This window comes from Schistocerca serialis, chromosome 9 (genome assembly GCF_023864345.2).
Source record: "Schistocerca serialis cubense isolate TAMUIC-IGC-003099 chromosome 9, iqSchSeri2.2, whole genome shotgun sequence".
NCBI lineage: Eukaryota > Metazoa > Arthropoda > Insecta > Orthoptera > Acrididae > Schistocerca > Schistocerca serialis.
This window is the reverse complement of record NC_064646.1, coordinates 468,174,483-468,198,128: the sequence shown is the minus strand read 5'-3', so window position 1 is coordinate 468,198,128 and position 23,646 is coordinate 468,174,483. Positions and strand designations below refer to the sequence as shown.

Sequence of the window (23,646 nt, the reverse complement as noted above, 5' to 3'; positions counted from 1 at the left end):
CGCAAATGACCGCATCGCGTACGTCACGCACTACGACAAGCACCATGGCAGCAGGAGCAACAAGAACAACAGTGATAATCACCAGCTACTTCAGGGGGTAGACGTAATGTTTTTGCTGATCAGAATGTGTGTGTGTGGACTGGGGGAAATGGAAGGGGTGACGTGAAGAGCTAGCCGTTGGCAGACCGCTAACGCTAGCGTTGGCGCCGCCCTACAAGGTCACTCGCTGCCCGCACGCCAGGAAGACGACGGCAGGTCCCGCCCGCTACGGGTGGCGCAGAGGCGTCGATATCCGCAGGGCGCCGTCTTTTCCTCCCCCTCGTAGTGTCGTCAGTGCACTGCCCACGAACCACGCACGTTTCGAGACTCGGCTGCTCGGTACCCTCCTGCGTACGCGAGGCCCGATCAGAAGACAGCTTGCAGCATTCGCGGAGAGTGTGCTGCTGTGTGTAAGGCAGGACGACGTTACCAGCGCACATTCGTACGCAGTCGGAACGGGACAGCCCGTGACAGGGGGCTGCGAGGAGATTGTAGAGCGCGGCGCGGACCCGTGCGGTGTTTCCGCGTCGGGCCAGCGGTACCGGACACCTCGCACTGCTCGCGTATAAATTTAGTGCCAGAGACGTGGGATCTACAGTCACCCGGCAGGCGCGCCGACGCAGTCTCTGTGAAACCAGCGCTGCGAGAAAGTCTGCTCCTACCGACGAGAGAGGGAAGGCTGGGTTTTAACGTCCCGTCGACATCGAGGTCATTAGAGACGGAGCACCAGCCCGAATTGTGTCAAGGATGGGGAAGGAAATCGGTCGTGCCCGCAAAGCAACCGTCCCCTCATTTACCTGGAGCGATTTAGGGAAATAACAGAAAACTTGAATGTGGATGAGCGGACTTAGGGTTTGAAGCGTCGTCCTCCCGAATGGGCATCCGGTGTGCTAACCACGCTAACCGGAGCGTGCGGAAGTTTAAACGCTGTACATTCGGAAGGTCATAACTGTCTACTATCACAATTATGTTGCAAGTTTTCTCGCGGGAACTATTGTCAGGACTGATACCTTGTGCGTTTTTCTTCTTAAAATACGAGGTAAAGTTGGTGGTGTTTCGTTATCAGTGTTTACGTTACGGTGGATGGCCATCCCTCGACTAAACGGGCTGAGCTACCGTGCCGGCGACTGGGAAATGAGACATTAAAGCAATTGACTGTTTTTCTCATTTGGGCAGCAAAATAACCTATGATGGCCGAAGTAGAAAAGATATAAAATGCAGACTGGCAATAGCAGGAAATTTTTTTTTTGTAAAATATGCATCTGTTAACGTCGAATATAAATTTAAGTGCCGGGAAATGTTTTCTGGGAGGGAAATGTGGACGGTAAAGCGTTCAGGCGAGAAGGAAGTAGAAACTCGTGAAAGCCGCGCGGAGTGGCCGCGCGGCTTAAGGCACCATTCACGGTTCGCGCGGCTCCCCCCGTCGCAGGTCCGAGTCCTTCTTCGGCCGTGGGTGAATCTGTTGTCCTTAGCGTAAGTTAGTTTAAGTAGTGTGTAAGTCTAGGGACCAATGACCTCCGTAGTTTGGTCCTCCAGGAATTCACACACATTTTTGAAACTCTTGAAATGTTGTGCTACAGAACAATACCACAGATCAGGTCGGTTGACGGGAGGTAACTGAGGAAGACGTACTCAACAGCGTCGGAGAGGAAAGAAATTTATGGCACACCTCGACCAATAGGAGTGGTCGGTCGATAAGGACACATAGTGACGCATCGGTGAATCGTTAATTCGTTACTGGAGGAAAGTGCTTGTGTGACGAAGTCGAAGAGGAGGGGGTGGGTGGGGTGGGAATGTATAGGAAGATCGTGGCTTCGACGCAATAGTAAGGTTCGAGACGGATGTAGGTTGCGGCAGATACGAATACATTAGCAGAGAATAGAGTAGCGTGGAGAGCTGCGTCAGACTAAAAAACAGAACAGCAACCAGCCGTAAATCGCTTAAGCTACATGCCGCGGAGATTCCTTTGCAATGGACGTGGCCGAGTTCCTTCCGCAGTCCAAGTTTGCGTTCCATGTCTAGAGACCCCGTAACGTGCAGGCAGATTAAAACCGTGTGCCGGATCGGGCCTCGAACGCGGACGAGTGCTCTGCCGACTGAGCTGCCCGAGCACCGCTCACGGCCCGTCCTCACAGCTTTACTTCCGCCAGTACCTCGTCTCCTGCCTTCCAGACTCCACGGAAGTTCTCCTGTGACTCTCGCAGAGTAGCACTCCGGGAAGAAACGATACTGCGGAGATATGGCATACCCGCAGCCTCAGTGGTGGTACGTTCCTATGTCTATGTGACCAAACTGCTGAGGTCATCGACCCCTAGGCTAACATAGTGATTAATCTAATTTCAACTACCTTACGCTCAGGAGCACACACACACACACCCATGGCCGAGGGATTGTTTCCAGAATGGTTCGCTACAGAGTGAGATCCGTTCCGGACCCCAACGACTTCGGCATCGACGGGACGTTAAATCCTAACTTCCCATTTTTTATGACGTATACCGCTGTACACAGGGTTTGCGAGAACTTCGGCACAGTGCGGGAGGCGGTGCTCGGCGCGTGCGCGATTTGCTCTGTGGGCCAGCTGGAAGCGTGGAGTGTCCGCTTATTTTGAGAAGACGCTGCCACCTGGCGCCTCAGCGGACACAAGCGCTGGCCGGCCGTAGCTTATTTGCTAAACTAACTCGACGCGTGCACACTCTGCCCTGGCGACCTGCCTTAAAGTGATCAGTCTGAAGGAGCCTTATGACGCAGCTGGACAGAGGCATATGGGTCTGAACTCGGAGTGCTCCTCAGCGTAGACTCGTACTCAGCTGTTGTGAGAATGCCTGCGTAGAGGTCGGAGCAAACTGTTGTACAGACTGATTCTGGGAAAAACAAATTCTTGGGAGGTGTAGTTCTCTCCACGTAGTTCTGAAGTTAACAAGAATAAAATGCAGTGACCGAAAGGTTATCTGCAACGTTCCAGGTGTAGAAGTATGAAACCGTAATTTCGCTGTTTGATAAACAACATTTTATTCAAAATAATTACCATTGCTATTTATATATTTCGCCCACCTCGCCGGCAGGCTATGAATGCCACGCCAAAAAAACAGTTCTTCTTTTGAAGCGAACCAGTTAGCGAGCCATTTTCGTACATTTTCATACGAAGACTTGTGCAGCGAGAGCGTGCCCCAGTGATGCAAATAGATGATAATCGGACGGAGCCATGTCTGGAGAATAAGCCGCAGGCTCTGGTATTCCCCAACTCAACGCCTCGATCGTTTCCCTGACCCATTTTGCTGTATGTGATGGGGCGTTATCATGACTTTGTGTTGCCTTTTTCCATACTCTGATCGTTTTTCACGTAGTGCTCGATTTAAATCGATCATTTGCTGTTGGTAGCAATGAGTGTTAACGGTTTCACCAGCTCATGATAGATGACACCCTTCTTATGCCACCAAACACAGAGCACTGCCTTCTTTCCAAAGCGCTTTGGTCTTGCAGTGGGTGTCGATGGTTTGCCTGACTTCATCCATGATTTACGACGCTTAGGATATCCACTTTTCGTCACCTGTCACTATTCGATGGAGAAACAACTTACTTTTGTATCTCACGAGCAGCATTTCACAAATGGTCTTTCGAGTTGCTTGCTGTCTTTCATTCAGTTCTTGCGGAACCCATTTTCCCACCTTCTGCACCTTTCACACAGCTTTCAACCGAAGAGAAACGGCTTTCTGCGTCACATTCAATTGTTCCGCGAGCTCCTGTTGAGTATGAGTTTCAGCTTCATCCAATAAGGCTTGCAGTTCGTTGTCTTGGAACTTTTTCGGTGGTTTCCCGCGCTCGTCGTTTCTCGCTTCAAAATCATCACTTTTGAACTTTTTGAGCCATTCGAAACACTGTGTTTTCCCAAGAGCATGTTCACCGAAAGCTTCGACAAGCATTCGATGCGATTCGTCAGAAGTTTTCTTCAAATGATAACAGAAAACCAATGCTGTCCGCAAATCGTAGTTCGCAGGCACAAAACTCGACATGTTTACGGGTTTGAAACAGATATCGACGTATAGAACTTGGGTTACTGTGTATAGATATTCGTTGTCAGCCGCTACAGGAAGCAGATGGCGCTGCAGACGCGGTCTCACGGGTCCTACACCGACGGGTAGCACCAACTACAGGGAAATTCTGGTTTCATGCTTGTACGCTGGTATTCAGAAATCACACTGCAATTGTAAGTGACCAGGGTCACGAAAGGGAGGCGGCAGTTACGGGGCCGAGACGAGGCTGTAGCCTGCCTCCATGCTATTCAGTGTGTACCATAACGAGCAATAGTACTGTAGTGTGCGAGTTCATTCCGTAACGGCAAGGAGAGGTGGGCTGCCGGGTGATGGAGAAACTGCCGTCGTAGGAAAGCCGGACGAACGAGATAACACTGCAAACACCAGATTTACGTAACTTGTATTCCTCTAGGTGCAAGACGGGTCATTACAAATAAGGCGGCAAGAAACAGAGCCCAGCTATCACAGTGTCAACAAGGATGAAGTACGAAGGGAAGTGTCGTAGCGTAGTGATTTCGAGCGCACGTGGGTTATGTGGCAGCCACAGCTGTCGGAGGTGTGGCGCAGTGGACACGCACCATTGGGTCCGCCAGACCCCACACGACCACTACCGGCGTCGGACGGAAACTTGCCATTCTCTTACCAACTGTGGAACGCCCTTGGGTCGTATGGATACGTGATACCAAAAATAGATATAAGGATAAATTTGGAAAGGGAATTAAAGATCAGCGGGGAAGAATAAACACTCGGAGGTTTGCCGATGGCTTTGTAATTCTGTCAGAGGCAGCGAAGAACTTGAAGGATAAGTTCAGCAGAAAGGATAGTGTCTTGAAAAGAGATTAGAAGATGAACATAAAAGTGCAACTAGGGCACCTGAGTGTAGTGGGTGGTGGTGGGAATATTAGGTTACGAAACGAGACGCTCAAAGTATTAGACGAGAGTTGATATTTTGGTACCGAAATAAATGACGGCGGCTGAAGTAAAGACTGCATAGAATGCAGAATTGCAATAGCAAGAAACGGTCTCAGTGAGATAGATAAATAACTTGAGATCTAATATAAATTTAAGTGTTAGGAAGTACTTTGAGAAAGTATTTGTTTGTATGAAAGTGAAACGTGGACGGTAAACAGAACAGACAACAATACAATATAAACCTTTGAATTGTGCTGTAACGGAAAAATATTGCAGATTTGATGACTTTTTATTAAATGATTGCATCGAGAAGTTAAGTGTGTTGTGTCACCTATTTTCTTGTTGGGGGTGCACAGTTCTTATCGCCTCTCGATATATATTTGTTCGGATTATAGAGAAGTTTTGAAGCCCTACCTCTATTCCATACTGTAACATTTTTTAACTTCCTCATAAATAAATGATATCGTCCATTGTAGGTGCGTGGAAATGCTCAGTTATTCTCGGAAAAAAGAAATGGATTAATATTTTTAATTTAGCTGAGACGTCTTTTTTCAGCTTCATCAGTTTTCATTTGTTTCATCAGTATCAAATGCTTCGTAACTGCTTCCCCCGGCGACAGAGAAAGACGTCTCCTACATTAGGATCTTTATCGTTCGTTTCGTCAAGAAAGCCAGCTACAACAATTACTCTGGATAAACATTACGCAGATCACTAACTGGCAGTACCCAGCTGTTAACGATAACCAGATAAATTCCGGCAAAACGATAGTAATAAAATAATAAGCGATCGATTTCTGTCGTAGAGGGGTAGAGCTGAGTGAGATATTACAATACCGCAATGTCTTTAGTTGTTACTGTCGTGCACGAGAAACATTGCAAATGCGTTTCCGATACTTTCGTAGGACCTTCGAACACCTTACCTTCACCATTCTGTAGACACGACACACAGTCTTGTCCATTCTTGTAGGTCCACCCGCGTGAAACGTCTGGATGCTTGCCGGCTGCTAGTTCCGATGAGGCTGAGAAAGGAATTTTATGGTTCCTACGCACCACACCGACGGAGGCCAATAGACGGCGGCCGAGAGATTCGGCCGAAAGTTGGTCGCCAGCGCATTGGCGTTCGGACTCTTACCCTAACCGAACCAGGTTCAAATGGTTCAAATGACTCTGAGCACTATGAGACTTAACATCTATGGTCATCAGTCCCCTTAGAACTACTTAAACCTAACTAACCTAAGGACATCACACAACACCCAGTCATCACGAGGCAGAGAAAATCTCTGACCCCGCCGGGAATCGAACCCAGGCGCGGGAAGCGAGAACGCTACCGCACGACCACGAGCTGCGGGCAACCGAACCAGGAGTTTGGGGCAAGCGATTCAGCCATGTGGGATCACAGTTGGCTCTGGCAACTTGCCGATGTTCCTCCCATTCTGTTATAGTTACAATGTAGCGTTTTAACTGCAATGCCACTGGCCGATGATGTAAGGGAGGAAGAGGATTTAGCCGGCCGGTGTGGCCGAGCTGTTCTAGGCGCTTCAGTCTGGAACCGCGCGACCGCTACGGTCGCAGGTTCGAATCCTGCCTCGGGCATGGATGTGTGTGATGTCCTTAGGTTGGGTAGGTTTAAGTAGTTCTAAGTCTAGTGGACTGATGACCTCAGATGTTAAGTCCCATAGTGCTCAGAGCCATTTTGAAGAGGATTTAGCATTCGTCTCATGTGCATCACTTTCTTTGCTGTAAGAAGCGGGTGGACAACCTCTTTTAAGTAGTAGGGAACAGCGTGGTGGGACCAAATTAATAAAAATGGTTCAAATGGCTCTGAGCACTATGAGACCTAACTGCTGTGGTCATCAGTCCCCTAGAACTTAGGACTACTTAAACCTAACTAACCTAAGGACATCACACACATGCATGCCCGCGGCAGGATTCGAAACTGCGATCGTAGCGGTCACGCGGCTCCAGACTGTAGCTCCTAGAACCGCACGGCCACTCCGGCGGGCCCAAATTAATATCTGATCTTAAAGGTGAATCGGAGTGAGGAATATATGATAATTTTTGCGAACGAATTCTACAGATATCGATACAGACTTCATTCTCTTTTCGACATCGTGCAAATTACTTACTAACTGCTGACGTATTTCTCTCCAACCGTCTAATCTTTTCAATTTGCTTTCATAATCGCAGTTCGTTGAGTCACATAAAGACACAGTTTCACGATACAAATGTATCAGCTTGAATGTTGTCTCCGTATTCGAGTTTATAGTCCAGTATTTTTAACACAATAAATACACACCCGTTCAACAGACACAGCAAATCGCTACTCAACCGACAAACATTGGACCCGGCGTGCACACTAGGAGAGGGTTCCCAAGACCAGCCCACCGCCAAGGTTTGATGTTACCGCTGGCAGTACGAAAGCCAACCGCGCCTTTACAAGCAGCTGTTCGCATGAATTACGCCATATGGGGACACGGCCATCGACATTGTGTAACAAGACACGTGGTTCATTCGACATTCAACCGTAGTAGCACGAGATTAGCCGACCAACTTCGGCGTCTGCGAGATGTTCTTTCCTATTCCATGACAGTCTGCCATTGGCTCATGTGATTGGATTTCCACATAATCGGCTCGCGTCCTCGCTATAATGGTCCCCCATTTGACTCTGTTCCGCTTATACATTCCTTTGCGAGTAATGTGCCCGCATCGTCACCAGCTTGAATTCAGCCCCGCGGTGGCCATAATTGTTTCCCCCATGTCAGTAGAGCGCTCAGAATGAACAGTACGAGGAAGTGCTGCATAGCAACGCCAACGAAATTCTTATGTGAAAACTCTTAAAGCTTTTTAAATAAAACAAACGTTATTATCATTCTACATCTTTATCCCTCAGGTCTACATATTTATTTATGAAAGTAGTCAGCGAACACGTTTCTCCCAACGAGACATTAGTTTGTCTATACTTCACTGTGGAATATTTGGCTTTCTAGCGAAGCCGCAGCTTCACCTCTGCTTGCACCGCATCATCACTGACAATGTGAAGTTCTCAAAAGTGTTATTTTACGTTTTGGAAAGAGCTCAAAATCGGATGGGGCCATGTGGGACTGTGTGGAGGATGATCGATGACAGTGAACCCGATGTCGCAGCGCTCGTGTGTGGTCCCGCACTGTCACACTGAAGGAGAAGGTACTGTACTCTCTGTATGAAGGAACTCTTCGAATGCGAAACTCGATTTCAGCAGATCGTACTCAGACACCGACATACACTAAAGGAAAAAAAATCGCTATGCCAAAAAAATAGTTGATGCGAAGTAATTTAATTTTCGGAACACATTTGCTAGGTAACATATTTAAGTGATTAACGCTGCAAGATCACAGGTTCACTTAAGCGCGAGATAATCCATTGAAAAAGTGAAATTCTGGTACGTTAATGACAGGTGTAACCGCCAGAATGTTGAGTAAAAGCATGCAAATGTGCATGCAACGTGTTCTACAGGTGCCGGGTGTCAGTCTGGAATTCCATGCGTGTTGCAGTTGTTTTGTCAATACAGAGACAGGTAATGCTGTTTATGAATGAATGACACTGGCCAAGGCAATATGTCGGTACTCTTGCGTTACAACAGCAATGTGTGGAGAAGCGGTGTCCTGATGGAAAACTCCCCCTGCATCAGCGCATCAGGGATTCCATGCGACGGAGGGTGGATGCTAACGGAGGACATTTTGAACATTTCCTGTAACAAAGTGTTTGAAGTCACCCTGGTACGTTCTGTTGCTGTGTGTTACCATTCCATGATTAATGTGATTTGAAGAGAAGTAATAAAATGAGCTCTAACATGGAAAGTAAGCGTTTCCGGACACATGTCCACATAACATATTTTCTTTCTTCGTGTGTGAGGAATGTTTCCTGAAAGTTTGGCCGTACCTTTTTGTAACACCCTGTATAGGCGGGACATGTGATACTTGAGAACATTCGGCACGCCCTCGCAGTTACGCGGAGCGGACGGTCAGTAATGCGAGTGTTTGTGCGCGGCGGCTGTCGCCCCTTTCTATTGATAGCGCCTGCTGGAAGCTGGCCACGGCCGCAGTGGAGCAATCGCCGCGCCTGGACTCTGCGAAGTCCGGACCCCGGCCAGCAGACTGCCTGGGCTTTGAAGATTCCCGAGTCGTGAAGCGGTCTGAGACCGGTTCCCAGTGAGGATTCCTTGCCCTCGATACTAGCGGATGACGAAAGGATAGATGAGCAGGTTTCTACGTCCGAGAGAGTGCGTTCTGTTCCCTCCTCTGAACACTTTGACTGTACGTATGTGATCAGGGGCGGGGTGACTCGGGAACGGACGCCTTCCGCCGCACGGCGAGCCCTGTGCGACGGCCCCCTGCTGCAGCTTCTACATCTACACCTTGTTCTGCTGTCATCAGTCTTCTCGTGTCCATTCTGCTTTCCCCTTTTCACTTTTGTGAGTCTCCGCTCCATCCGGCGTGAAGGAATTGTTTTCCCGTTATTGTTTTACACAGGTATCGGATCGACGGGAAGTTGGGGGAGGGGGGGGGGGGGAGCTACCTCATCACTGGCAGCAATACTAGTATCAATGCTTCGATTATACACCTACTACACACTGTCACGAGCTTAGAGAGAACAGAATTTTTTCAGACGGGATGTCACAGAAGAATGCTGAAAATTAGATTTTGTTATCGAGTAACAGGTACTGAGTCGAACTGGAGAGAAAATAAATCTGTGTCACAACTTCCACTGAAAGAAGTGTACACTGTACAAGGTGTTACAAAAAGGTACGGCCAAACTTTCAGGAAACATTCCTCACACACAAATAAAGAAAAGATGTTATGTGGACATGTGTCCGGAAACGCTTAATTTCCATGTTAGAGCTCATTTTAGTTTCGTCAGTATGTACTGTACTTCCTCGATTCACCGCCAGTTGGCCCAATTGAAGGAAGGTAATGTTGACTTAGGTGCTTGTGTTGACATGCGACTCATTGCTCTACAGTACTAGCATCGAGTACATCAGTACGTAGCGTCAACAGGTTAGGGTTCATCACGAACGTGGTTTTGCAGTCAGTGCAATGTTTACAAATGCGGAGTTGGCAGATGCCCATTTGATGTATGGATTAGCACGGGGCAATAGCCGTGGCGCGGTACGTTTGTATCGAGACAGATTTCCAGAACGAAGGTGTCCCGACAGAAAGACGTTCGAAGCAATTAATCGGCGTCTTAGGGAGCACGCAACGTTCCAGCCTATGACTCGCGACTGTGGAAGACCTAGAACGACGAGGACACCTGCAATGGACGAGGCAATTCTTCGTACAGTTGACGATAACCCTAATGTCAGCGTCAGAGAAGTTGCTGCTGTACAAGGTAACGTTGACCACGTCACTGTATGGAGAGTGCTACGGGAGAACCAGTTCTTTCCGTACCATGTACAGCGTGTGCAGGCACTATCAGCAGCTGATCGGCCTCCATGGCTACACTTCTGCGAATGGTTCATCCAACAACGTGTCAATCCTCATTTCAGTGCAAATGTTCTCTTTACGGATGAGGCTTCATTCCAATGTGATAAAATTGTACATTTTCACAATCGACATGTGTGGGCTGACGAGAATCCGCACGCAATTGTGCAATCACGTCATCAACATAGATTTTCTGTGAACGTTTGGGCAGGCATTGTTGGTGATGTCTTGATTGGGCCCCATGTTCTTCCACCTACGCTCAATGGAGCACGTTATCATGATTTCATACGGGATACTCTACCTGTGCTGCTAAAACATGTGCCTTTACAAGTACGACACAACATGTGGTTCATGCACGATAGAGCTCCTGCACATTTCAGTCGAAGTGTTCGTACGCTTCTCAACAACAGATTCGGTGACCGATGGATTGGTGGAGGCGGACCAATTCCATGGCCTCCACGCTCTGCTGACCTCAACTCTCTTGACTTTCATTTACGGGGACATTTGAAAGCTCTTGTCTACGCAACCCCGGTACCAGATGTAGAGACTCTTTGTGCTCGTATTGTGGACGGCTGTGATACAACACGCCATTCTCCAGGGCTGCATCAGCGCATCAGGGATTCCATGCGACGGAGGGTGGATGCATGTATCCTCGCTAACGGATGACATTTTGAACATTTCCTGTAACAAAGTGTTTGAAGTCACGCTGGTACGTTCTGTTGCTGTGTGTTTCCATTACATGATTAATGTGATTTGAAGAGAAGTAATAAAATGAGCTCTAACATGGAAAGTGAGCGTTTCCGGACACATGTCCACATAACATATTTACTTTGTTAGTGTATGAGGAATGTTTCCTGAAAGTTTGGCCGTCCCTTTTTGTAACACCCTGTATAGGACACATCCTGAGCCATCAAAGTTTAGTCAGTGGCGTAAAAAATGGTTCAAATGGCTCTGAGCACTATGGGACTTAACTTCTAAGGTCATCAGTCCCCTAGAACTTAGAACTACTTAAACCTAACTAACCCAAGGACATCACACACATCCATGCCCGAGGCAGGATTCGAACCTGCGTCCGTAGCGGCCGCGCGGTTCCAGACTGTAGCGCCTTTAACCGCTTGGCCACCACGGCCGGCGTGGCGTAAAAATTGTAGACTGGAGACCAATGCTCGAACAGTCAACAGATCAAAATGCATGTCGGTTGCAGTAGTTATGCAGAGTTTATAAAATACTTGCACATGATAGAGTGGCGTGGAGAGATGCTTCTAACCAGTCTGGGGCTGAAGAGAGCAGCAGCAACCACAACAAAAGCAAAAGCACCGTAATATCACGAATTGATGAAATTTCTTGCTAACTTCACTGATTTCAGAGGGCTATCTCAAGGGCCTATAACCTCAACGTTTAGTCCCTTATCCCCCATCCAACCGACCGACCATTTCCGAATCTGGGGGACTATCCATTCTTTCGCTCCCGTTCTCGTGAGAAATTCCTCATCTTGGTGCTAACGGTGTGAAACTACTTAACTGGCATTGGTGACAACTGCGTTTCGCTATGACACGGCCTGCACAAAGTTCAGTTAGTCGGAGACATTCACTCTTTAACCATTCCTATCGCAAGGACTCGGGAAATATTGAACATGTGGAGACCCGTCATCAACATGGCGGCCATAAATCACTTGTTGAAATCCACTACGCGTGAAGTACGTTAACGATATTCTTTTGACATGACATTCGTTAACTTTGCAAACTTGCAAACTTACAGCCTGCACGGGGGAGGGGGGGGGGGGGGGGCTTATACCGATCAGTCTGTCAACTCAGCTTACACTCCAGAAAATAAGACAGAACAGAAATAAATATTGTCAGTGTGACGTGCTACCTCTTTTTCCGCACGGATGTCAGAGGCTATTATTGCGTCACGGTTAAAAAAAAATGTTCAAATGTGTGTGAAATCTTATGGGACTTTACTGCTAAGGTCATCAGTCCCTAAGCTTACACACTACTTAACCTAAATTATCCTAAGGACAAACACACACACACACACACACACACACACACACACACACACACCCATGCCCGAGGGAGGTCTCGAACCTCCGCCGGGACCAGCCGCACCGTCACGGTTCCAAGCCGACGGCCGGTATCGGTTTTTTTTTTCCCCCTCCATCAGTCTACTGACTGGTTTGATGCGGCTCGCCACGAATTCCTTTTCTGTGCTAACCTCTTCATCTCAGAGTAGCACTTGCAACCTACGTCCTCAATTATTTGCTTGACGTATTCCAATCTCTGTCTTCCTCTACGGTTTTTGCCCTCTACAGCTCCCTCTAGTACCATGGAAGTCATTCCCTCATGTCTTAGCAGATGTCCTATCATCCTGTCCCTTCTCCTTATCAGTGTTTTCCACATATTCCTCTCCGATTCTGCGTAGAACCTCCTCATTCCTTACCTTATCAGTCCACCTAATTTTCAACATTCGTCTATAGCACCACATCTCAAATGCTTCGATTCTCTTCTGTTCCGGTTTTCCCACAGTCCATGTTTCACTACCATACAATGCTGTACTCCAGACGTACATCCTCAGAAATTTCTTCCTCAAATTAAGGCCGGTATTTGATATTAGTAGACTTCTCTTGGCCAGAAATGCCTTTTTTGCCATAGCGAGTCTGCTTTTGATGTCCTCTTTGCTCCGTCAGTCATAGGTTATTTTACTGCCTAGGTAGCAGAATTCCTTAACTTCATTGACTTCGTGACCATCAATCCTGGTGTTAAGTTTCTCGCTGTTCTCATTTCTACTACTTCTCATTACCTTCGTCTTTCTCCGATTTACTCTCAAACCATACTGTGTACTCATTAGACTGTTCATTCCGTTCAGCAGATCATTTAATTCTTCTTCACTTTCACTCAGAATAGCAATGTCATCAGCGAATCGTATCATTGATATCCTTTCACCTTGTATTTTAATTCCACTCCTGAACCTTTCTTTTATTTCCGTCATTGCTTCCTCGATGTACAGATTGAAGAGTAGGGGCGAAAGGCTACAGCCTTGTCTTACACCCTTTTTAATACGAGCACTTCGTTCTTGATCGTCCACTCTTATTATTCCCTCTTGGTTGTTGTACATATTGTATATGACCCGTCTCTCCCTATAGCTTACCCCTACTTTTTTCAGAATCTCGAACAGCTTGCACCATTTTATATTGTCGAACGCTTTTTCCAGGTCGACAAATCCTATGAAAGTGTCTTGATTTTTCTTTAGCCTTGCTTCCATTATTAGCCGTAACGTCAGAATTACCTCTCTCGTCCCTTTACTTTTTCTAAAGCCAAACTGATCGTCACCTACCGCATTCTCAATTTTCTTTTCCATTCTTCTGTATATTATTCTTGTAAGCAGCTTCGATGCATGAGCTGTTAAGCTGATTGTGCGATAGTTCTCGCACTTGTCAGCTCTTGCCGTCTTCGGAATTGTGTGGATGATGCTTTTCCGAAAGTCAGATGGTATGTCGCCAGACTCATATATTCTATACACCAACGTGAATAGTCGTTTTGTTGCCACTTCCCCCAATGATTTTAGAAATCGGTAGATTCGCCAAATCCTCCTGCGGCGTACTACGAACACAATGTCGCAGGTGGTTCCTATACGTGCACGGTCACGATACTTCGGACCGAATAATGCGGTTTTAGTCGTTCAAATTGGGGTCTCCTGGCTCACTTTAATCGGGCAAATTTGTGGACGCTAGGGGCAAAGGTCTCTTGCGTATAATACTGTTCCAGTATCGATGCGATATAATCACCTCCGCTATTAGTTCGGGAAGAACAGTGCCGTCGTCTTGTAGCGATTCTTACTGACAAGTAAAGAGACGCTATGATCGGCGGCGATTGCTTATTGACCACGAAGGGTGCCGCAGCCGATAAACTTGTAGAACAGCTGTCGGCTCTGCGCCCGAGGAATGAGCCGCTTATCTTACAGTGCGACACTTCGTCAGGGACCAAGACATGTGAAGTACGAGTCCTAGTTCGGCCGTCTGCGCTTTTCTGTTCCTCGGTTTCCCCAAATCGATTATAGCAAAGTGCTGGAAGGTTCCTAGAGAAAAGTTCTAAGCCGTTCCCCCGCCCCCCCCTCGCAGTTGGTGTTCGGGACGAGGTTGCTCTCTCTCTCGCTAATATCCTCGTCGTTAAAGGGATTTTAAACTATATGCCTTCTCTCCGTGTCAGATGAAAGTTGAGAGACGCGTGTGCGGTAGCAGTTGCACTTTAATAATGACTGCAATTACGTTCTATGTAAATCGGGGCCAGTCTTCACACATTATCTTGGCGTACCAGCAGATTACTATGTGATCTCACCAATCTTAGAGAGACACGCACCTTTACAGTAATGTGTTTTTGTGAGAGCTGCGTAGCACGGCTGCTAGCGAATATTTTGAGAGCGATTTTATAAACAGGTTAGACGCTACCACCCTCTTCATGTACGAGACTCAGGAGGCAATAGATACGGGCATCCAGTTTGACGCCGCGTTCCTTGACTTTCAGGCGTCAGATACAGTTGCGCTCTGCCGCCTAATGAGCAAAATACCAGCGTACGGAGTATCAGATTAGTTTTGCTGCTAGCAAACAGGATGCTGTATCGCAATCTCGACGGAGAATAATATTTAGAAGTAAAAGTAACTTGGGATGTAGTTAAGGGAATGTTATAGGACTATTACTTTTCATATTATACAGGGTGGGGCAAATAAAAGTGGCCTGGCGAACAGCGTTGCTGGATACAAAGAACCACAGCAGAAGAATGGAAATACAGCGCCGACTCTGACTGTGGCAGATGTTGAAAGTGACCACCATTCGTGTCTCGGCACTTTTGGGCGCTGGTCAGTAAGCTGCTGAAGGCGGATCGAAGCTGGACTGCTGGAATTGCTGGAGTCTCATCCGAAATGTCCTGCTGCAGTTCTCGAAGACTAAGGGCGTTTTTGCGATACACCTTAGAGTTGAGAGCCCCCTACACGAGGTAACCGCGCACTGACAGGTCAGGTGACCTGGGTGGCCACTTTAGCGCCGCGATCAGTCTCACCTCTGCTTGCTCCGAGGTTCGGCTGGCTGTGTGCGTACTTGCTCTACCCTGTTGGAAGTAACTGTAGGGGTGTGGTTATGCGCATAAATTCACGTCCAGTCGTATCCGATCGTCGGGGCCACTCTTGTATGCCCCACCGTGTACATAAATGAGCTAGTGGATAACGTCGGAAGTTCCACGAAGCAATTCGCGGATGATGCTGTTGTGTACGAATAAGTCGTAACGCGAGCGAAATGCAGGAAGAACCGTAGAGAAGTGACACAGCGACTGGCAGTTGACCTTCAACATAAACAAATTTGTGTCTAGTGTTTAAATACTTGTAAACTCACTCACCGAAATCTACTGACTCATCAAAACCTGTAGGGTACTTCCCGTTAGCCTAGATTCGCAAAATCGCCAAAAAGGAGGGTTCCACAGTACAACAAAGGAAAAATTCGAAAACTGTAAATTTGAAATTATATTCTTTGCCCTTTCTTACCTGACTTTGTCTGTTCGTCAGTCTGTTAAAATCCTTTTTTGTTGGGAAACGGCTAGACATATCGCGCTGAAATATACGTTATATACTAAGACCTGCGGTCTCTCAGCGGTGTGAAAAATTGAAGCTTGTAAGACAGTCCAGTCATAAGATACGGCCATATATGTCACATATTTTTATACTCGCAAACTCACTCATCAAAACCTATAGCACTCTACCTGTTGGCCTAGAATCATTAAATGCGGCAAGAAGGAAGGTTACTGCACATAGACGTGGCGTTTCAAGCTGTATGTATGACAAACATTCGCAGACTAGCATGACTGATGTACGAGTTTTCCATTGCGACCCAGTCAGTTTGAATGGAGAACTGCTGATTATTATAATAATGGTTGTCTGCCTCCTGCACGATTTTACGTCACATTTATATTATAGAAATTAGAACATTCTCGAAAATTTGAGAATCTCTGGGGCAGATATCTTGCCAGTATCAATGTCGATAACAGGCAAAAATGGTAGAACTGCCTATATAGGTAATTAAGTTTGTACGGAACTCTCAGTATGAAACACCTAATCGCGCCTGGCCAGTTTTTGTTTATCTAGTGCCGTAACACCTAAATTTTTCTGTCAAGTTGGACGGGTTTCGCTTGTAATCGATACAGTTAGGTCTGAGGGCGGTTCGTTTTGAACGGTACAGTTTATTTAACAAAAATAAAAGCAATCGGGAATAAATAAAGGAATTCTTTTACAACCAGTGATTGCGGATTTTCTCCGAGGACATTATGTTAGTTTTTACAAAACAGGACTCAGCTGTCCTCCAGATCTCCGGTTTCAGAGTTTCTGTGATTTAGAGAAGTCCACTGCCCGCCGATGTTGAACGGCCGCCAAAACCTCGTCGCTCGTAGGAGAGATGCCCCGCCTACGTGGAGCTCGTTTTAGGTGGGACATTAAACTTGTGTAGCACGCTAGAAAGCCGGCCGCTCTTTCGAGAGCACAACGGCCAAAAAAGTAGGCCAACTTATGGACGGGTGCGCTGGTGCACGGTTAGAACGGAGGCTGCGCAAGGGCGTGAGTTCTTAGGGGTTTAGATTCCCACAGTAAACAAAAGGAGAGAGTAGAGAAGGGAAGAAAAAAGGGAGACAGAAGTAAATAGGCGAAAACAGAGCAACACGGCAAATAGTAACCCTCAGAAGAAGTTGATGAAACCGTTACCCTCAATACTCGAAACAAACTGTTGTTAGGTCAAGAAAAACTATGTACAGGAAACGTGAGTGTACGTTGTCCTATCGTTGTTCTAGTTATTGCGCCTCTTCTTGCTTAGTCCCGTTACTCTTTCTTAGACCCGTTACTGAACCGACTGAGTAGTTACGCACAAGATAGATTAACGCGAACAGCTGCATCAAATCAGCCTTCGATCACATCATCGTCATGATCATCATCATCATCATCATCAACAACAACAACAACAACAACCACCACCACTGTGTCACCTGTATCTGTAGAACGTAAATTTGAATCGCTTTCTTTCCCGCAGACGTGAACTGATGTGAAGTTCTCGGGCTTACAGGCAGGTGAGCTCGCGAAAATGGCGCTGTTTTTTCCATTTTCACTTCGGTACAAGGTGATTCAGTCCGCTGGAAGATTATGGGAGTGACATTTGTCCTAACGTCGCGTCGTATCGACGAACTAATCCGGCAGGTAACCGGAGAACTGTACATCAAATTTTAATACTTTCCTGGGTACATAGCATGCCCGGAAAGAGCTGAAAATGACGGCTCTGCCCTCCTCAAAGAAGCAGTCGTTTGTTTAAGTCACTCGAGAAACGAAGGGTAGGAAGCGATGGAACGAAAGTCGTAGGACCGATACCCGTACTTGCAGGCCCATATCGCTGATCGCTGTTGTCAGTCTTCCGTCGCACTAGTGCGGGACGTGTTTATGTTCGCCTGTTATGACGTTTTTGGAGAACGAAAATCTCTTCGACCAAAATTAACACGGATTTCGCGAACAGAGATCATGCGAAACCCAGCTCGCGCTGTTCATCGACGAGAACGCCGTAGTTGAAAGTGACGAGGTCGATGCCTTGTTCGCTCGTGGTCGTGCGGTAGCGTTCTCGCTTCCCACGCCCGGGTTCGATTCCCGGCGGAGTCAGGGATTTTCTGTGCCTCGTGATGACTGGGTGTTGTGTGATGTCCTTAGGTTAGTCAGGTTTAAGTAGTTCTAAGTTCTAGGGGACTGATGACCATAGATGTTAAGTCCCATAGTGCTCAGAGCCATTTGAACCATTTGATGCCTCGTTCCATAAGGAATTGGGTACAGTTTCGCACTGTCGTGTAGTGATTAAAACACGAGCTTATCGAGCACGTTACTGGGTTCGAGACTCTTGCAGAGATATGTCAGCTCGTAGATCTGAACGGAACGAAATCGACAGACAAAAGGTAATGTCAGGAGCCCGCAGGGAAGTAGTGTTACAGAGTAGTTACTGATTATATATAGTAGATACCGACAATTGATCCTGAAAATAAATATACGTAACACATTGCGCGTAAATAGGCGAAGATATCCTCTACTGTCCGATTCCACCATTGGTGAGAAGTCGCTGTTAACAGGAATTATCGTAAAATACCTGGAGCGACCTAAAGTGGAAATTGCCATATAAAACGAACATTAGGAAAAGCAAGTGCCAACCTCAGGTGTATTGGGAGAACCTTAACGAGGCGTAATTCGTGCACGAGAGAAGTGGCTTACAAATCGCTCGTTCGACCAGTTCTTGAGGACTGTTCATTAGTCTGGGATACTTACTAGGTTGGATTAACGGAAGAGATGCTGAAGGCTCGACGAAGAGCGGCGCGTTTCGTCACGGGATCGTATACACTGCGCGAGACCGTCACGGAGATGCCGAAAAAACTCCAGTGGCAGACGAGTTGTGTATCACAAAGAGGTTTACTGTCGAAATTCCGAGAGAGCACATTCAGGGAGGAGCTTGACAACATATTAGTACGTCTCACGTTTGTCTCCCGAAACGACTGGAGCGAGAAAATCAGGGAAATTAGTGCTCATACTGAGGTTTGCCGACAGTTTCTTCCGACGCGCCGATAGCGAATTGAACGGGTAAAGACAGTGGTCCCTCTACATGTACGCGATTCCTCTGTAATATACACATAAGTGTTTGGCAATAGGTTCGTACAATAACTTGGAGGCTATTTCTCCGGTTCCGCTCTCGAATACCACGTGCTAAAAATGAACACCTAAGTCTTTTCCGTGCGAGCTTATTTTTTCACGACGGTAATTTTTTCGTAGGTAGGTAGGAATCGACAAAATTTTTACCCTCTCGGAGGAGAAAGTTTATGATTGACGTCGCGTGGAGGGACCTCGCTGCAGCGAGAAACACCCTCATTTTAACGCTACCACCTCCAACTCGTTTATCACACCTCTGACACTTTGTCCAATTTCACGGTAATACAAACCAAGCTGCCCTTCCTCGATCTTTTTTCGTGCCCTCCGTTAGTACTATCTAGTAACGATTCGAATACCGCGCAGCAGTGGTCCAGAAGAGGGTAGCTTAGTGTAGACAGTCTCTTTAGAAGACTTCACCTTCTAAGTGTTCTGCCAATAAAACACAGTCTTTGGGTCGCCTCCCATACATTTTTTGTGACGGTTACAATTAAAGTTGCAAAAAATGGTTCAAATGGCTCTGAGCACTATGGGACTTAACATCTGAGGTCATCAGTCCCCTAGAACTTAGAACTACTTAAACCTAACTAACCTAAGAACATCATACACATTCATGCCCGAGGCAGGATTCGAACCTGCGACCGCAGCGGTCGCTCGGTTCCAGATTGAAGCGCCTAGAATCGCTCGCCCACACCGGCCGGCTTAAAGTTACATCTAACTATAATTCCTAGCGATTAGTTGAGTCGTTAGCTTTTAAATTTGTATTACGTATAATGTAACCGAAATTTAACGTGTAATATATATTCGCGACGCTCCCTTAGGGAAACTTCTGCTTCACTAGATGACTTCCGGAACGTTACTATGACCGACGTGACTTTTCTGACAAGGAAATCACGAATGTAGTTGCACAGGTGACACGATACTCCGTAGGCACGCAGTTCGGCTAGCAGGAGCGTGTGAGGAGCTGTGTCAAAAGCCTTATGATGATTTAGAAGTATGAAATCAACTTGAGATCACCTAAAATGATGTCGTTTGACTAGGGCCTCCCGTCGGGTAGACCGTTCACCGGGTGCAAGTCTTTCGATTTGACGCCACTTCGGCGACTTGCGCGTCGATGGGGATGAAATGATAAAATCTCCGGCCCAGCTGGGAATCGAACCCGGGCCCTTAGGATTGACATTCAGCTACCGGGGGCGGACAGGTCCCCTGTAATTAGCACTCGTTACTTCGTAAGACTATCTACAACATGTGTACTCTGCAAACCACTGCGAAGTGCGTGGCAGAAAGTACTTCCCATTATACTAGTTATGAAGGCTTCTTCCCGTACCATTCACGTAAGGACCGCGGGAAGAAAGATTGCACGATTGCCTCTGTGTGCGCTGTAATTAGCGTAACCTTGTCCTCACGATCTCTGTGAGAGCGATTCGCAGGAGATGCTAATACATTGCTAGATTCGTGACTTAAAGTTGGTTCTCCAAACTTGTAAGTTGGCTTTGTCGGGATGGTCGAACGTGAATCTTCGAGCGTCTCTCAGTACAGTTTCTTTATAATACCCATGACACTGTCTTGTGGGTGAAACAAGCCTGTTACCAGTCGTAGTGCAGTCTTTGTTTCCCCAGCTAGGGTACGGATCCCACACACGTGGCGAATGCGGGCTGTCCGTAAAAAAATTTCCCCATTCCACTGGTATGTAATAACAGTGAGACTAAGGCTCTTTACATAAAATTGAAACAGATCTATTTTTTCTTGCAACGTTCGATATGTGCACCTCGAATTGGACGGCACACATTCATTCTGAAATCTAGTTTTTCCCACACTTTGGTTCACAAGTCAGGAATAGCAGAAGGAGCAGCCTCTTCAGCTCTTTGTGTCAGCTCTGGCTGAGTACTAGGTGGTGTTTTCTTAAAACCTCCCACACTGTCGTCTTTGGCAACTGAATTTCAGGACTTGCTTTGCGATCAGACTTCTCGGGACTACGAAGGTAAGGTGTCCTGACACGGTCTACGTCCTTTTCGGACACTTTTGTCCGTTCCATGCTTTTCCCTTTACACACACACACACACACACACACACACACACACACACACACACACAATCATTTCAATTTGACAGTAGCCTCAGCGAATGTTTTTGTCACGGGGGGAGGGGGGAGGGGGACAGAAGTAACCGAAACGCACATTGAACTGAAATTACAGATTCACTCTTGACAAACTGCAGGACACAAAACGTTTTACGTTCAGAAATGTCCGCAGCTCGTGGTCAAGTGGCTAACGTTGCTACCTCTGGATCAAGGGCTTGCGGGTTCGATCCCCGGCCGGGTTGGGGATTTTTTTATGGCCGGGACTGGATGTTTGTGATGACCTCATCACTTCGTCATCATCATTCGAGACAGTGGCTAGATTGGACTGTGCAAAAAAATTGGACTGTGTAAAAATTGGGACTTTGTACGGGCGCTGATGACCGCGCAGTTAAGCGCCCCACAAACCAGTCATCATCATCATCACGTTCAGAAGCCGCTACTTCGCGTGTGTGGCGTAAGGCGGGAAAACAGCAAAGCAGTACTCGCGCGTGTGCTGTATCTAGAACTCTTAGCGTCACTCTTTAATTAGGATCTCGAACAAACTGCTACGCTTACAGTTGGTACTATTGGAAGTTATAACTGTGGCGTTCTATTATGGACATTTTGTCCATTGTGGAATGGGTCGGGGGGGGGGGGGGGGGTTGTATGCCAGTATCCCTCTGTAGACTGACTACATGTCCCTGTGGGCTGCCAATGAACCATTGTGCAGCCTTCTTTACTTGCGATTGTGCCTATGTGATGGTTCCGGTTCATATTCTTACAAACTGTTACATCCACATGTTCGTATGAGTTGACAGAATCCTACTGTGAGTGACTGCTATTGTATTTTGTGAAATGCTCAGTTATACATTCGTGCAGATTTAAGCTAAATCGTGTTGACAAACTTTGCACCGCGTTGAAATTTATGGAGATCTGACCGAATATTTGTACAGCTTCTTTCACACAGTATTTCACTATACATTGACGGAAAAAAGTCGCAACACCGAGAAAGTGATTGTGCGACATAGACGAAAGTTAGTAGTCGTGTATCCACATTAGAAAGACGACGTTTATTCTGATTTACGCCAGTCGCATAGCAGTGGGCGGTGGTAGCGCCACTGTCAGGACGCAGATCACGTTTACTTTAAGTACACGCCGTAACGGCCGTGAGCGCTAGTTACCTTTGAGATTCGACGTGCTGAGTTGGTGTTACTAAGAATACCTCTAATGTGACAAAGACGCCATTGTCAGCACCTCACTGAGTGTGAACGTGTTCGTGTAACAGGGCTACTGGATGTTTCGTCTGCGATGTTGCAGAAAGACTTGACAGGGATGTAACCACTGCAAGATTGTCACTAGCATGTACGATCTCAAGAAGACCGGGCTCCGGCACTGCCACGACGGAAGACCATGGTGTTTGGTGTATAGCTCTGGCGCATCAAACTGCATCTGCAGTACCAATCTGAGCATCAGTCTGCACCACAGTGACACAACGAACTGTTACAAATCGGTTACTTCAAAGACAGCTCCGATCCAGACGCCCTGTAGCGTGCATTCCACTGACCCTAAAACACCACCATTTGCGACTTCAGTGGTGTCGAGGGCAGGGCAGGGTGGAGGTCTGTTGTGTTTTCTTATGAAAGGTGGTTCTTTGAGGGAGTGCAACTAACCTATCTGCGCGCTACATACAGTGGACCTGGAGTTATAGTCTGGGGTGCGATGCCGTATGACAGCAGGACTTCCATGCTTATCCGTCGCACCCTGACTGCAACTTTGCACGCCAATGTGGCGATTCGACTTATTGTGCTGCCATTCGTGAACAGCATTCCAGGAGGTGTTTTCCAACAGGATAACACTCGCCCATATACCACTGTTGTAACCCAATATACTCCAATCGAGCACATACGGGACATCACCGAATGACAACTCCAGTGCGGGCCGCAACCGGCATAACCGTCCCTGTACTGACCGATCGAGTGCAACTGGCGTGGACCTCCGTCGTACAAACTGACATCCGGCAGCTGTACAACACGATGAAAGCGCGTTTCGTGTTTTCATTCGACATTCTGGCGGTTACACCGATTATTGATGTACCGGAATTTCACATTTGCAGTGGCTTATCCCGCGCTTACACTAACCTGCGATCTCTCAGTAAGTATTGCCGAAGTTTCATTACTCTACATTAATTGTTTTTTTTATTTGCGATTTTTCCCGTTATCGTAGCTCACTGCATCATCTGTGAAGGGACTGAGGTTATTATCAATATTGTAAGTAAGGTAATTGACGTAGAAGTGTCGTGTGTGGGGAGCGTCGTAGGACCGTTGCTATTCACAATATACATAAATGACCTTGTGGATGACATCGGAAGTTCACTGAGGCCTTTTGCGGATGATTCTGTGGTATATCTAGAGGTTGTAACAATGGAAAATTGTACTGAAATGCAGGAGGATCTGCA

At 47.0% G+C, this 23,646-nt stretch overlaps 1 protein-coding gene across 1 annotated transcript in view; it reads left to right on the top strand.

The window, feature by feature from the left end:
• LOC126419009 (ubiquitin carboxyl-terminal hydrolase 2-like) overlaps positions 1-23,646 on the top strand; it is a 237,964-nt gene that overhangs the window by 153,272 nt on the left and 61,046 nt on the right. The gene's annotated exons all lie outside the window — the stretch shown is intronic.